This window comes from Tachypleus tridentatus, chromosome 1 (assembly GCF_004210375.1).
Source record: "Tachypleus tridentatus isolate NWPU-2018 chromosome 1, ASM421037v1, whole genome shotgun sequence".
In the NCBI taxonomy this organism is placed as follows: Eukaryota; Metazoa; Arthropoda; class Merostomata; order Xiphosura; family Limulidae; genus Tachypleus; species Tachypleus tridentatus.
In genome coordinates, this window is record NC_134825.1 from 152575454 (window position 1) to 152591231 (window position 15778).

The following is a 15778-nucleotide window of genomic DNA, read 5'->3' on the forward strand; positions in this document are numbered from 1 at the left end:
TTAAAGTCAGCTCTTACGTTAATAGAGTTATTTTTATCTGATAACTACTTGTATTGTGTGTGATAATAGAGAGAACTTACAATACGAAAATAAGCTTTTAGCAAAACACGCCTTGAATGTTAAAAAACAAACGAGCTTAGTGCCAGTTCAACTGAAAGTTTATATGAAATACTAACTACTTTACGGTAATTGACTTGCACTCAAGTGTAGCTATGGTTACGCCTTTAACGTTACAACAGTAAATTGTGATAAACTTGTATTTAATAATTTTATTGTCACGCGAAAATTGTTTCGTTAACGAAAGGTATATACACTTAAAACCAGATTAGATTTTAGTTTGTTTGCTTGTTTTTTGAATTTCGTGCAAAGCTACACGAGGGCTATTTGCGCTAGACGTCCATAATTTAGCAGTGTAAGACTAGAGGGAAGGTAGCTAGTCATTAATATCCACCACCAACTCTTGGGCTACTCTTCTACCAACGAATAGCGGGATTGACCGTAACATTATAACGCCCCCACAGCTGAAAGGGCGAGCATGTTTGACGCGACGGGGATTCGAACCCACGATCCTCAGATTACGAGTCGAACGCTTTAACACACATGGCCATGCCGGGCCCTTAGATTTTAGTTTCCGGAACAATGGTTGAGTGGAAAGTGACAAGAAGATAAAACAGAGTGATACACAATCCTGTCTAATAAGACAATATTTGCACCTTTGCTACGATCTTAGCATTATTATATTGAGTAAACTATTATGTTGTAACATACAAAATTCAACATATTTTTATAGCAAACAGTTCTTGTGCTACTAGATCTGATGAAACGTTGGCTGAAATAAAAAGATCTTTATTGGTAACTAAAGTGTACATGTAGTTTTTTCGAACTTTATAGTCAAGATATACATTATGTCACTTTCTATAATTATCAAAATTTCTTTCAGCTCTAATAAACAGTTGAAAGAACTATTGAAAAAAGTGAAACCTACATTGATAACAAAAACGTTTGATATTTCTGGTCGCGTTCTTGGTTAATCTTAGGTGTTGAAAGTAACAATATACAGAAAAATTACAATTATACTTGACATAAGACATTAGTATTAGGCCTATTATATTTTTAAACACTGTATTCTTAATCCAGTCTCTTAGGGATATTCAAGAATGAGAAGTGTGTATGAAAATAACATTCCAGCCACACTATATTTTTTCTCGCTAGGTGGAGGACTCGTCCTCTGGACAGAAGTTATGTAAATTCATGACTAATGAAAGGTTATATAGGGACATAAAGATTGAATTCCTTTTACGTAATTATGAAAAAAAGCAAAACAGAATTTTTTTATGCACCATACCATAGACCCATTGAACTTCCATACCAAATTCGGTGAAGCTTCATCTACACCCTGCGAAGTACTTATATGGACATACAATAGACAGTACTATTATATTTACATAGATATCCATTGTGCTCTGCTCACTACGAGTATCGAAACCTGGTTTTTTGCGGTGTAAGTCCGCAGACATACCCTTGTACCACTAGGGGGAGTGATGAAGGACCTACGCCCGAATTGTAGCGAATAAAATAAGATTTTGTTATAGACGTGTATTTTAACTTTCAATATTTTTCTACGGTGTGGTTTTTAATAAACAACTAATAGACGGTGAAAATTCTCACAAATAAAAGAGTTTGGTATTGTTTCTGTTTTTGCGTGACGTTGTCATGCGTACTTGCTAAACGCATTATCTATTTTGAGCATTAAAGTTCACGTTGTTGAGTTGTTTACTTTCTAGGTGGGAATAGCATGCAAATGTAAATAAAAAAAGACAAAACTTACTAGTCTTTAAAACGCTTGTTTGTTCAATCTATGCTAGGCGTAGCTAAAGTGAAAATACGCACTAAAACATCAGTAGTTCTCTAAAACTGAAGCAAGTAACTGCTACAGCATTTTACTTTCTGACAAACTTAAGTTAAATATGAATTTGTCCAGTGGAAGAGAGGAAAGATGGCGCACTTACAACACTAATGTTCGGGTTTCAAATCCAGGCAGTGAACACAACAGCAGCTATCTTACTGTAGTTTTCTTCTAAAAATAATCAAACATTTTTATGTGTTTTATGAATGTACAAAATGTTGTAACAGCTGGAAGTAAACCTTAAATCAACCAGTTTATTAAATTTCATTCAAACTTAACTAGGATTATCTGTACTAAATTTCATAATTTTGAAGTGATAATCTAGAGGAAAAGTAGCCGGTCAACTGAACCAGTTCTTGGGTTACCAACAGATAGTGAGAACGAACGTGCTCGTCCTGTCACAATCAGTGCCTGGTTTTGACCAAGTCAATCACTTCTGTGAATGTGATTTGGTTTGTCTGCAAGGAAGCACAAAGCTATACAATGGGCTATCTGTGTTCTTCCCACCCTGGGTATCGAAACCCGGTTTCTAGCGTTGTAAGTCCGTATACATTGCGCTGTGCTTCTAGGGGTCTCTGTATATAAAGGCAAGATTACACTATATTTATATTATCTAATCAATTTTCAGTGAATTGAAGTACAACTTCTTTAACACTGTAGTAATGATTTCTGTTCTTGATGGAGGGGAGTGGTTTGTTTTGTTTTGAATTTCGCGTAAAGCTACACGAAGGCTATCTGCGCTAGCCGTCCCCAACTTAACAGTGTAAGACTAGAGGAAAGGCAGCTGGTAATCACCATCCACCGCCAACTCTTGAGCTACTCTTTTACCAATGAATAGCGGGATTGACTGAAGCATTATAACGCCCCCACGACTGAAAGGGCGAGCATGTTAGGTGCGACGGAAATTCGAACCCGCAACCCTTAGATTACGAGTCGCACGCCTTCACACGCTAGGCCATGCCGGGCCATCGTAACTAGAAAAACTAAACTAAATGATTAATTAAAGTTTAATTCAGTCACAATCTCTAGCTTTTCCTAAACTTTTAAAAAAGCTCTGATCATTAAAGCGGGCGTATCACGAGTCGTGGAAACTTGCCCTAGCTAAATAATAATATAAACGTCCCGCCTAAAAGCATATTCTCTAGAACACCGCCCCCTGCCTAAGTTTTGAAGTCCATCTAACAATCTCATAATAAAAAGGAAAATTAACCTTTCACAACTGACGACAGAGTGAATCTTGAACATAAGGCAAGGTTTGTCACAAGTCTATCTAATGTCATTATTATCTAAACAATTCACTTCTTTTGTCAAACTGTGCAACGGAATTATTCCATCCTCATAATGTCATCCCTTGGTTTATTTTTGTTTAATGATTTACCTCGGATCTTATCTCTGTTTTCTACATTTACGACAATTTCGTTTTCTTTTCAGCCCGTGTGAACAGGTTCCATTTCCTTAAAGCTTTTGTTTTTGGTTCCTGACAATACATTCTTTCACTTTGTAAGTGAATCACCTTCTGTCTGTGTTTACTTCTTCTATTCTGAGAAGAGAGTTGTCTAATTAATCCTTTAGTCGTTTAAACTTGTGTCAGAGACGTTAATACTTTCTCAGATAACCTCGTATCAGTTAATTCTAGTTTCAGGACAACTGAAAGATGCACATTTACTTTGAATTAGCCTACTTCGAATATCCACTACGACAACTACGAATTCATCGTGTGTCAACGAATCAGTCATTTCTTATATAGAGATTGTGTGTGTGTTTTTCTTATAGCAAAGCTGCATCGGGCTATCTACTGTGTCCACTGAGGGGAATCGAACTCCTGATTTTTGTATTGTAAATCCATAGACTTAACGCTGTCCCAGCAGAGGACATGTAGAAATTAGATAATATAATTAGATACGTCAGTTGTTATCGGGGTTATTGCACACACGTGCCGACCTCAAGCCATGTGAGGATGACATTGATATCATTACAGAAGATAACAATCATGATAAGATCATTATATGTCTCAATACGCAATCAATGACTACAGTCAGTTTATGATAAAACACTAATTCATTAGTTCTACATTTAACCATACTTTAAAAAAAATCAAAAACATTTTAATAACTTATCATCCTGAAAAGAATGACTATTTAAACAATTTAACATAAAAATTACTGTTTTACTAGTTTGTCTTTATGATATTTATATAACTAGTTACTAAGTGTAGTGTTTATATATATATGTGATAATGAACTCATTGTTTCAACGTGTCAACACTGTCTAGATTTAATTACATGTAAAACTGTATATCATTAATTTAACATAATGTTGCTACAACATTTCTTTTCTAACACTAATATTCACGTAAACCAAGTAACACTTTTGTTTCTACAAACGAAAAACTTAATTTCTGCTTTCTTACACTTAAACTATAAATGAATAAAATGGCCTTTATTTGCAAATCAAGTGATTATTTTAAATATTTTAGGAATATGTATTATTTCACTTAACTATTTTTTTGTGTTGTAAACATTAACTTTATGTAGAATTTTAAGCTTTTATTTTAAGTATTAAATAATTACAGTAATTGATTTTCACAAACCTTTTCTGCCATAAGATCGTAAGACTAAATATCAAGAATGTTAATGACCAAATTTTGTTGACCCCCTTTCATCTTACTAAAAGGTCGACATACCATTAGTTATAGGTCAATGAAGATGAAGTGTCATTTGGTTATCGTTTATGCTCAGTAATAATGACGTCAATTAAAAAAAACACACATACATTCAACATTTGATTTCTTACTTGACACAGTCTTTTTGAACACATAAGTGATGCCCGTTATATCTTTCTGTAGAAGAAAGTTCAGTTGCACCTGTCCTTAAAGATTTTTAAAAAAATGGTAAATGTTTCTTTTAAATAATAGTGATTAAACACATTTGTTATGTAACAAAATGACTCAACACAGAGTTTATTAAATAGATGTTAAAATTAAATTAACTGAAACGTGTTATATGTGGTTAGAAAGCTTATATGCTAAAAAAGTGTCCTTTTCAGGACATAAGATGTAAAACATTATCGAAAAAAAATTATATCATTCATTTTTTACAAAAACTTTAGGAGGGACAGAAAATTTTCAACACTACATTAATGTAATAACACTAATTAACTCTAGAATACATATCTCATACAAATTAAATGTGCTGATTTTTAGGTATTATTATGACACTGTTTCAAAATATATTTTACTTTTGTAAATACAACATGAGAATATTCAAATCAAAACTAGATTTCTTGTTATAGATTAGGCTTTTATCATTCTTTGTATTATGAAATCTCGTAAACGTTGAAAAAATTATTCTAAGCTGACTGTTGTGAGGTATGGTTGTTTTACATTTATTAACTGTTAGCAGTACTTCTGTAATATTTTTATTTATAATTAATTTATTAATTTGTAATTTTTTAATTTTCTGTACCTATATTTTTTATCGTCTTTTCACTATTTCATCATTTGCAGTAAAATTTCGATGTAATATTGTGCGTGATATTATTTTCTTTTGGTTTATTCAGTAAAAAAAATAATGCCAAGTACATTCCACATAATAATAACAAAACATTTTATTTCTCCAACTACAACTTCTTCGATTAACTTAACTAACGCTCACTGCTAAGCTTAAATTCACACTATAAACCAACACAACAATTTTACATACTTGCTAATTTTCGGTGGTACTTAATTATTCTCGTATATTTGTTTTCTTGTTGAAACACTTAATAAACACTCGCAAAATTTAAATAACTAGCTAACAGTAACCGACAAAGTAACTTACAAACGTTAACTGAATAATTAGCAATTATCTTCTAACAACAAATATCGACAATTATTGTTGTTTTAAATCTTTCAAAACTTAAAAAAATATTCGAGGCCTGAAAGATAATTCTGGGTGGTCAGAGATTTGTTATTTCTCTCTACCTATTTTTCTTAATTGGTGTCTCTGAAAATGATCATTTGAATTGAGAGTAGAAGAGGAAAATGTTACTTGTGACTGGTGCACTTGGTGACAGCTTCGGTTCCTTCGGAGACGATGTGTTTGGCCAACTCATCAGATAAAAGCGGGCATACCGCAGTCTGGTTCTCCCGGCTCGTAGTAGTTGATTGGTGGCGATTCTATCGAAAATGTTGTGTAATTCGTACCTTAATACTGGTCAAATGTGCCTGAAACTCTGAAAACTGCTTTGATAACTAAGTAACGCCCATCACGTGACGACAAAGTTCCATGTCTAAACAACAGAACAAAATGAAAAGAATGCATAGACCACAATATAATAAAAATATATAACGCTAGCCACATATGAGACAGTCCACCAGTGGGTCAGTAGTACGTTTACGAATTTTCAACATTAAAATTCGCTGTTCGATTCCTCGCAATGAGCAAAGCGCAGAGAGCTCATTGTGCAGTTTTTGCACCGAAGGAAACAAACAAAAATACTTGTGGAATAACCTAACTGGTGTAATATAAGAATATTCTGTGAACACTTTAGCCAGTTCTACAAAACATATGATCCGGATACCTTTTCCTGACTTGTCCTTTGGCATCAAATCATCGAGGTTAACGGTACCCTTAGTTTAAAGTAATATAACTTATATTGTTTTGGTTTATATATTTCGATACTCATATACATTAGTATTTAAAGTGTTTGTTTTTTTTGTTGTTTTTTTTAAATTTCGCGCAAAGCTACTCGAGGGCTATCTATGCTAGCCGTCTCTAATTTAGCAGTGTAAGACTAGAGGGAAGGCAGCTAGTCATCACCACCCACCTCCAACTCTTGGGCTACTCTTTTACCAAGTGGGATTGACCGTCGCATTATAACGCCCCCACGGGTGAAAGAGCGAGCATGTTTGGTGTGACGGGGACTCGAACCCGCGACCTTCGGATTACGAATCGAGCGCCTTAACTACCTGGCCATGCCGGGACGCTACATTATTCGGGCATTTCAACGTGTTTGGGTCATATAAACCCATATCGTAATAGTACAGCTGAAAGAGGGAGCTTATTTTCTATGACGGCTGGTATGGGTATTCTTACTTCATTAATAAAGCAGAGAAAAACCTTTCGGTCCGTTATTTTGAAAGTATAGAGTAGAAAGAAAACAGCTGATGAACTACATCTGCAGCCAACCCTCGGGCAACTATTTTCTGATTGAATAGTGGTTTTGACTATCACTCTTATTGCGCGTTAAGAGCCTCATAAACAGGTGTACGTTTTTACAGCAACTGGCTGCGAACCATTAACCCTCGAAATAACACTGAGCTTCTGGACATGCTCGGCCAAAATAGTGATCGATCAGTTTGTTTAAGAAAAATATTTTGAACACAGGTATCTAACGTTTCGTATTGAAAGTTGAAAAATAACAGAACTGTTAGTTCATACTCGAAATGTGTCATCTTGTATTTTCATGCATGGCCAGATGGTTAGGGCGCTCGACTCGTAATCTGAGTATCACGGGTTCGAAACCCCGTTACACCAAATATGCTCGCCCTTTCAGCTGTGGGGGCGTTATAATGTTACGATCAATCCATTATTCGTTTTAAAAGAGTAGTCTAAGAGTTGGAGGTTGGTGGTGATGACTAGCGGCCTTCACTCTAGTCTTACGCTGTTAAATTAGGGACGGTTAACGCAGATCGTCGTCTTGTAGCTTTGCGCGAAATTCGAAGAACAAAGAAACCGTCAACAATATGGAAGAAAAATATAAAATTTCAGCCAGTTAAATAGAGGAAAGTAGACAGAAAGAATGTTTAAAAACTGCCAATAATATATTATATATTATTATCATATATATTAATATTATATATTATTATTATATATTGTTATCATATATATTAATATTATATATTATTATTATATATTGTTATCATATATATTAATATTATATATTATTATTATATATTGTTATCATATATATTAATATTATATATTATTATTATATATTGTTATCATATATATTAATATTATATATTATTATTATATATATATGTATAGTTTCTGTGGTTATTTTAATATGTGTATATTTCTGTACAAAGATCTGTGTTAAAAAGCGTGTTGATCACACATTTTTTTTAATTTCAAAAACAAACAAAGTTGGCTAGTCGTCACCACAATAAAAATTTAGGCCAGTTGTCTATCTCGTCCGACGTTTCGATTTTAGTTGTTTTTACCCCAACAAATGTTTCGAGTATTCACTGCAATGTTCTAGGTTTCTGTTGCCCGCCTTTTGTTATTCAACGTTTCGACTCCAATTGTTTTATCGTATCCGAAGTCGTTGCACTGTAACAAACGTTAGTTACAACCGTACATTGATTCGACGTTTCGCCGCTAGTTGCTTTACCATATTCAATGTTTCTGATAATCGCTGCGATATCTAAAGTTTCACTTTTCAACATTCGTATTCTGGAAACGTTTCGGTTAGCTCTCGGCTAGTCGTTCACTGTACAGAAAGACGATTAAAACATCACAAAAACAAAAGTAAATACATAAAAACGTGTGCAAACACCAGTCAGTTTGTGTATATATGTATAGATAGAATATTATCTCTCAGAAGTATTTTATTGTATACACTATTTTATACAATGTTTGTAATGTTTCATGTTTTTAAATCATGTATTTTTGAAACATGAGTGCTCTTCCTGAAATAATTTATAATGAACTAGTTTTTACTAGACCACCTGAAGTGCTTTAAGTAAAACATTTTGCTTTATATGTGGAAAAACAGTAAAAATTATTACCACGTCTTCCAAGTCTTCCCTTGATTTACACAGGAACAAGCATAGTTATTATAAAAACTAGTGCACTACTTTAGACAAATATTCTCCTTATTCACATAGAGACAAGTACACTAATTTAGACAAATGTTCTCCTTCTTCACATAGAGACAAGTACACTAATTTAGACAAATGTTCTCCTTCTTCACATAGAGACAAGTACACTAATTTAGACAAATGTTCTCCTTCTTCACATAGAGACAAGTACACTAATTTAGACAAATGTTCTCCTTATTCACATAGAGACAAGTACACCAATTTAAACAAATGTTCTCCTTCTTCACATAGAGACAAGTACACTAATTTAGACAAATGTTCTCCTTCTTCACATAGAGACAAGTACACTAATTTAGACAAATGTTCTCCTTCTTCACATAGAGACAAGTACACTAATTTAGACAAATGTTCTCCTTCTTCACATAGAGACAAGTACACTAATTTAGACAAATGTTCTCCTTCTTCACATAGAGACAAGTACACTAATTTAGACAAATGTTCTCCTTCTTCACATAGAGACAAGTACACTAATTTAGACAAACGTTCTCCTTCTTCACATAGAGACAAGTACACTAATTTAGACAAATGTTCTCCTTCTTCACATAGAGACAAGTACACTAATTTAGACAAATGTTCTCCTTCTTCACATAGAGACAAGCAAACATTACTTTAAACAAATGCTCTCCTTATTCACATACAGAAACAAGTGCACTACTTTAGAGAAATGTTCTCTTTATTCACATTGAAAAAGTGCACTACTTTAGAGAAATGTTCTCTTTATTCACACTGAAAAAGTGCACTACTTTAGAGAAATGTTCTCTTTATTCACATTGAAAAGTGCACTACTTTAGACAAATGTTCTCCTTATTCACATAAAACAAGTGCACTACTTTAGAGAAATGTTCTCTTTATTCACATTGAAAAAGTGCACTACTTTAGAGAAATGTTCTCTTTATTCACATTGAAAAAGTGCACTACTTTAGAGAAATGTTCTCCTTATTCACATAAAACAAGTGCACTACTTTAGAGAAATGTTCTCCTTATTCACATAAAACAAGTGTACTACTTTAGAGAAATGTTCTCCTTATTCACATAAAACAAGTGTACTACTTTAGACAAATGTTCTCCTTTTCCACACACGAAAAAGCATACTTCTGTAGACAAATGTTCTTTTTTTCCACACAGGAAAAAGCGTACTTCTTGAGAGAAATGTTACCCTCATTTACTTATAAACAAGCATACTACTACAGAAATCTTTCATTCTTTGCCATAAAAACGAATGTTCTACTTTAGCGAAGCATTATATTCATTCAAATATGGATAATTACACTACATTAGAGAAATGTTTGCTTCAATAAAATATAAACAAGCGTATTACTAAAGCAAATTGTTCCCTATATTTGTGTACATACAAACATGTGAACCACTTACTACTTTGGAGAAAATTTACCTGGTCTTAATTATCGACGCCAAAGCACACATGACGTATAACTCCAGTGACCAATAAGTTTATTGATCCATGATGTACTTATGACAGTATTCAAACCAACTATAAAGAAACATAACAAATCTTTGAATATACCTATTCATTCAAACGTAGTATTGGATTTGAAGCTAGCAGCGAAAATAAATGCAGAACACAAAACGACGAAAGATATTGTTGTATTATATTCAAGAAAGGACAACCAAGGTATCGTGAATAGACTTAATAACAAAGTGAAACTCAAGAATATCGTGTTATAAAAGCATAGAATTACTGCCAAGCCATTGTTACTTTCCCTACGCTTTATTATATACTTTCCTTTTTTTAAAGCTTTCCAGTCAATGTAATACCACTAATGAGAACTAGATCAAAGACTATTGTTACGATGTCCTACAAGATGGTTACGTTAATTGCTCGTATGTATATATATATATATATATGGAAAATTATAGTAACAATTTAAGCTTTCAAGCTTTATACAATACCAAGTAAAAAAACATGAAATCGTTTTCCATTGACATTGAAAACGTCAGGCATTTATTTCTAAAATAATTATTTTAATGGTATATGAATCTTTGAATATATATATATAAGTACATAGTTCGTGTAGTCTTCATTACTTACACATGTTTAGTAATTTAACTGTTCAGAAGAAATGTAATAAAAATGCCGTGCGTATGATTTTTGTAAAAAGGGACGTATTTAAAATGTTCTCTCGTGGCATGCAAATTATAAACAAAACTTCATACAATATTTATGAGGTATTTTCAGTCCTTTTTACTTCACCGTATAACTATGTACATTGTGAATAATATTACGGCGTTGTGTTTAATCTATTCTTTGATAATATATAACGAACTAACTGTCGCATGATGAGATTACAGATTTTTTTTTAATAATTCGATAATGAAACTTTATATACATTTGCAAAGAAAAAGTCAGAAGAGATAATAGTTTATACAATTTGACTCTTGGAAAAAAAGTAAATGTTCTGAAAGTGAAACAGTTTCGATTTGTCAAGTTGGTTTAGTCTGAATGGATCCAAGTTTCAAATATTTTTTGTTAGAGACGTATCTACATCCTGAAAAACTATGTTATATTTACACGAAAAAAGGATAACAAGGAGTTAAAAAATAATTATTTTTCCAGGACTACTTCATTTTACGTAAAATTATATAGATAAAATTTAGTGATGTTTGTCGCTTTATTTATAAAATCTATGTGTGTTTGTATTAAGATGCACAAAGGCCTATTTTTGCTTTTTTCATCAGAGGTATCGAAACATACCACTGTACCACTGGGGATGTGTAAAAATAATGAAATAAGGTTAGAAAAACAGTTTGAGATCACACTAATCCACCATCTACGGACAGCAGACGAAAACGTAATTTAAGGATTATCTCACCCGTTCTTGCTTGTTTTAATATAAATATACACAGTAGCTATATGCATACTATATACGGTTGGGATCGAATCCTAAATTTCAGCACTGTAAGTCCGAAACCTTATCCATGACCAACCCAAGGAACATCTTATTAGTGAACCAAATATATATATATATATATATATATATAAAATGCACACAGTATATGTTCCCATAATAACTCCATAGGCCTGGCATGGCCAGGTGGGTTAAGGCGTTTGACTCGTAATCTGAGGGACACGGGTTCGAATCCCCGTCGCACCAAACATGCTCGCCCTTTCAGCCGTATGGGCGTTATAAGTGATGGCCAATCCCACTATTCGTTGGTGAAGAAAAAAGAGTAGCCCAAGAATTAGCGGTGGGTGGTTATGACTGACTAGCTGCCTTCCCTCTAGTCTTACACTAATAAATTAGGGACGGCCAGCGCAGATAGTCCTCGTGTAGCTTTGCGCGAAATTCAATAAACAAACAAATAACTCCATAGATGTGAAATAATCGTTTTGAACACAGAACAAACTAGTTAATATGGTGTTTCTCAGTTCTCGTTTCTGTTGTGGACAGGTAATTGGGGAACCAAACATGCGAGAAGTTTTAATAATTACTTTGAAGCTGGAATGCACTCGCCGCTCTTAAAAAAACTGAATGACGGCATGCAGCCCGTCAAAATTAACGTGAATCATACTACCACCCCACCCCATAGTATGCTCTACCCTCATATTTCTATATAGCTAACTGAAATAAATAATTTTTTTTACAAATGAAGCTTGACCAACAAAGGAGCAGAAAGTGCAGTGAGACAGTCATACGTCAATAAATTCCTTTGTGAGCCAATCACAATTAAGATCTTTCATGAAATGAATTCGTGGCGCATTCGTAGAATAATTATTGGTAAAAATAAGTTAAATTAACAATTCTAATATACTGGAAAGCCAAAGCATTTTGGTAACACTACCTTTCAGCAATAGTTTTTATGTCATGTTGCTTAGTAACAAAAGTGCAACCTAATATTGTTGTTAGTTTGTGTACTGAAAGTATAAAATGAAACGTATGGACAAAAATAAGATTGGAAAAAAAAATGTTGATTTTTTAATTTAGTCTCTGTTGAGACTAAAGATGTTTGATTTTGTTATTAAAAACGTTGGTGATATAACAGAAATGAGTTTAATTCAGAAACAATTTAAATTTAAAAAATGAATCGATATTTTAATTTTCATAATACATTTTACGCACTTGACTCTTTAGACTTATTTTTCCGTCACTCACTGCACTTATAAGGTTTCACGGCATACATTCCTTCACGGTTTCCTTGCAACCTCATCACTAAAATCGTAATGGGCAGACAGTAATCGAGTTATTCCATCTGAATAAATGCATTTTGGCTTTTATGACTCTTCCTATTTAAAAAAAATCGAGCGATCTAGGTTACAATGTTATTGAACTATGTTTATATATGATGTGCTATTTAAATGATTTAATCTACTGTAATGGATAACTGCGTGCGTAACATTAGATAGTTGGTCCATTAACAATTTGTAAAAAAAATATGGTAATATGTTTTAATTTTTACTGTTTTCCTGCTGTTGATTAATATCTGAAGAAATCGTAACTTGAAAAGTACTACCATCACCTGAGTGTAGTTTTTTATACTTTTGTTTTCTCGAACGTCTAGCATGAACAAGTGGTTAGGACGCTCAACTCGTAATATAGGTGTCGCGGGTTCGAATCCCCGTCACACCAAAGATGTTCAGCCTTTAAGCCGTGGGGACATTATAATGTTACGATCAATCCCACTATTCGTTGGTAAAAGAGTAGCCCAAGAGTTGGCGATGGGTGGTGATGACTCTAGTCTTACAGATGGATTATCTGTGCACTGAAAACCTCTGGCTTTTGAAAACCCAATTTTTAAAGTTGTGAATCCTTAGACTAAACGTTAAGCCACCAGCAGGTTGTTAACATGTATCGGACCACTTAATTATTTATATTTCTTTGTTCAGGGGTAAGACTGAAAGCATATCGCTAAAAGCGAAATTTCAATACTAGTGGTGGAAGCATTACATATCTTATAGTGCAGTTCTGTGCTGAACAACAAGCCCACCACGAGTATCGAAACCCGGTTTCTAGTATTGTGTTTCCCTAGACATACCGCTATACCACTGAGGGGTACAAACAAACAATCAGTTAATGGTTGTAAATGATTTCGGGACAAAAGAATAAGAAATTATACACCTTATTTAGATTGTTACTAAAGAGAAGTGAAAAAAAGTCTCGTGTTTTAGAAATTATAACTTCCATCAAATGTTTTAAGAAATATTCAAAATATGTGGCAATTGGGTTATTGTGTTTAGTAGGTGGGTAAATATATGCAGCATGTATTCGATGGGTCCAATCACCTACCAAAGTAAGCCCAAGAAAAAGCAAGATAAATTTGATGAATACTTCACTTTTCGCTTGAGGCCCCGCATGGCCAAGTGGTTGAGGCACTCGATTCGTAATCTGAGGGTCACGGGTTCGAATCCCTGTCACACCAAACATTCTCGCCCTTTCAGCAGTGGAGGCGTTATAATGTGTCGATCAATCCGTTGGTAAAATAGTAGCCAAAGAGTTGGCAGTGGGTGATAGTGACCAGCTGCTAGCTGCCTTCCCTCTAGTCTTACACTGCCAAATTAGAGACGGCCAATTTATAAACAATAAAAAATGTAACATGTCTATAGAGTGTAAAATGCCTTGCTAAACATAGTTTTCGAATTTCATTGCATTATTACGTTTGAAAACCATTTTGGAGTGTAGTGTACGTTCTTCGTAAAGTGAGCTTCGATGTGATCTATTTTCCGTTTTATCTTTGTCTCTTTTTTTACGGGTAAAGACAGTTACGCGGTGAGAAAATCAAATGTATCTTGAAATCAAACTATCTACAATTTTCAGTTTGTATATTCTTAAACTTACTGTCGAAACTTGACAAAGGCAAGAATAAACAATGTTCAACGCTCTAACGTTGTTAATATATATATATATTTATTCTTTATGTGGACGATATTACCTGGGATCAAGTGAGCGTTGTTTAGAGCAACGTTTACACACAGTAACAAAGAATATTTGATTTCGTTTGAATTTCGCGCAAAGCTACTCGTATCTTCGCTAACCGTTCCTAACGTAGCAGTGACAGACAAGAAGGAAGACAGCTAATCAACACACCCATCGTTAATTCTTGGGCTACTCTTTTACCAATGAATAGACATCCCAATGTTCCCACGGCTGAAAGGGAGAACATGTTTGATGTGATGTAGCTTCAAACCTCAGATTACGAGTAGAGTACCATAACCACATGGCCATGCCAGGCGCAAGGTGAACGTTTAGAAATCTTAACATTTTAACTGAAGTATTGTTGTCATTTCACTGCAAAGATACCGTAGGGAATGGAACATTGAATTTTAGTGTTGTAAGTACAATAACTTACCTCTGACCCAAAGATGGCTAAATGATAACATAACTATTTAACTGAGAGTATGTTGAAGTGTAAATGTTACAATTTCACATATGCGAAATTTAAATGAGTGACTTTTGTTTCTTTTTGAGCTGGTGTCATTTCAGTATTTCCGATATTAGGTGATGTGACTGTTGACGCAAACAGATTTACCATCATGTGTTTCATCAGTGAGAGATGCCATAATGAAACGTGTTTTAATCTGAGAAAACAACAGTTAATTTTTGTAGCGTGTTTGAATGTTATCTTTGATACGAATCGGTATGACTAATATTACCAATACCGAGAGTATCAATCTTAGAAACGTAGTAGTTACCATTAGCACATTTATTATTAGCACCTGGTTTTCTTACAGGTACTGAAATAGAACAATCCCCAGTGCTCTATGTTGAAGGATTATAGTGTTTTTTCTCTGTATTGAAAATATAATAAACCACTACTTACTGTTGTAGATTGTGACAGCTAACGTGTCCTAAGTGATGACTCTTACTGCTTCAACTCGATCCGTTTGTGGATCCAAACCAGTAAAACTTTCGTTAATTGAATCTACTTTCTCTAGATTCGAAGGATTTTTAAAATCGATGAAACGGAATGTGTACACATAACTATCCAAAAACAAAAAGTATTTCAAATTATCACCACTATTTATCTCTAGCGCTGTAGCAGCGTCAAAGACAAAG

The 15778-nt window shown here is 33.8% G+C and overlaps 1 protein-coding gene across 2 annotated transcripts in view; it reads right to left on the reverse strand.

Moving 5' to 3' along the window:
* Positions 1–6263, reverse strand: part of LOC143227453 (putative glutamate receptor) — a 54381-nt gene extending 48118 nt beyond the window's left edge. For both annotated transcript variants that reach the window (XM_076458901.1, XM_076458910.1), the window contains exon 1: positions 5935–6263. The gene's annotated coding sequence lies outside the window, so the exon portion shown is untranslated. The remainder of the gene's footprint in view (positions 1–5934) is intronic.
* Between the last annotated feature and the right edge of the window lie 9515 nt (positions 6264–15778).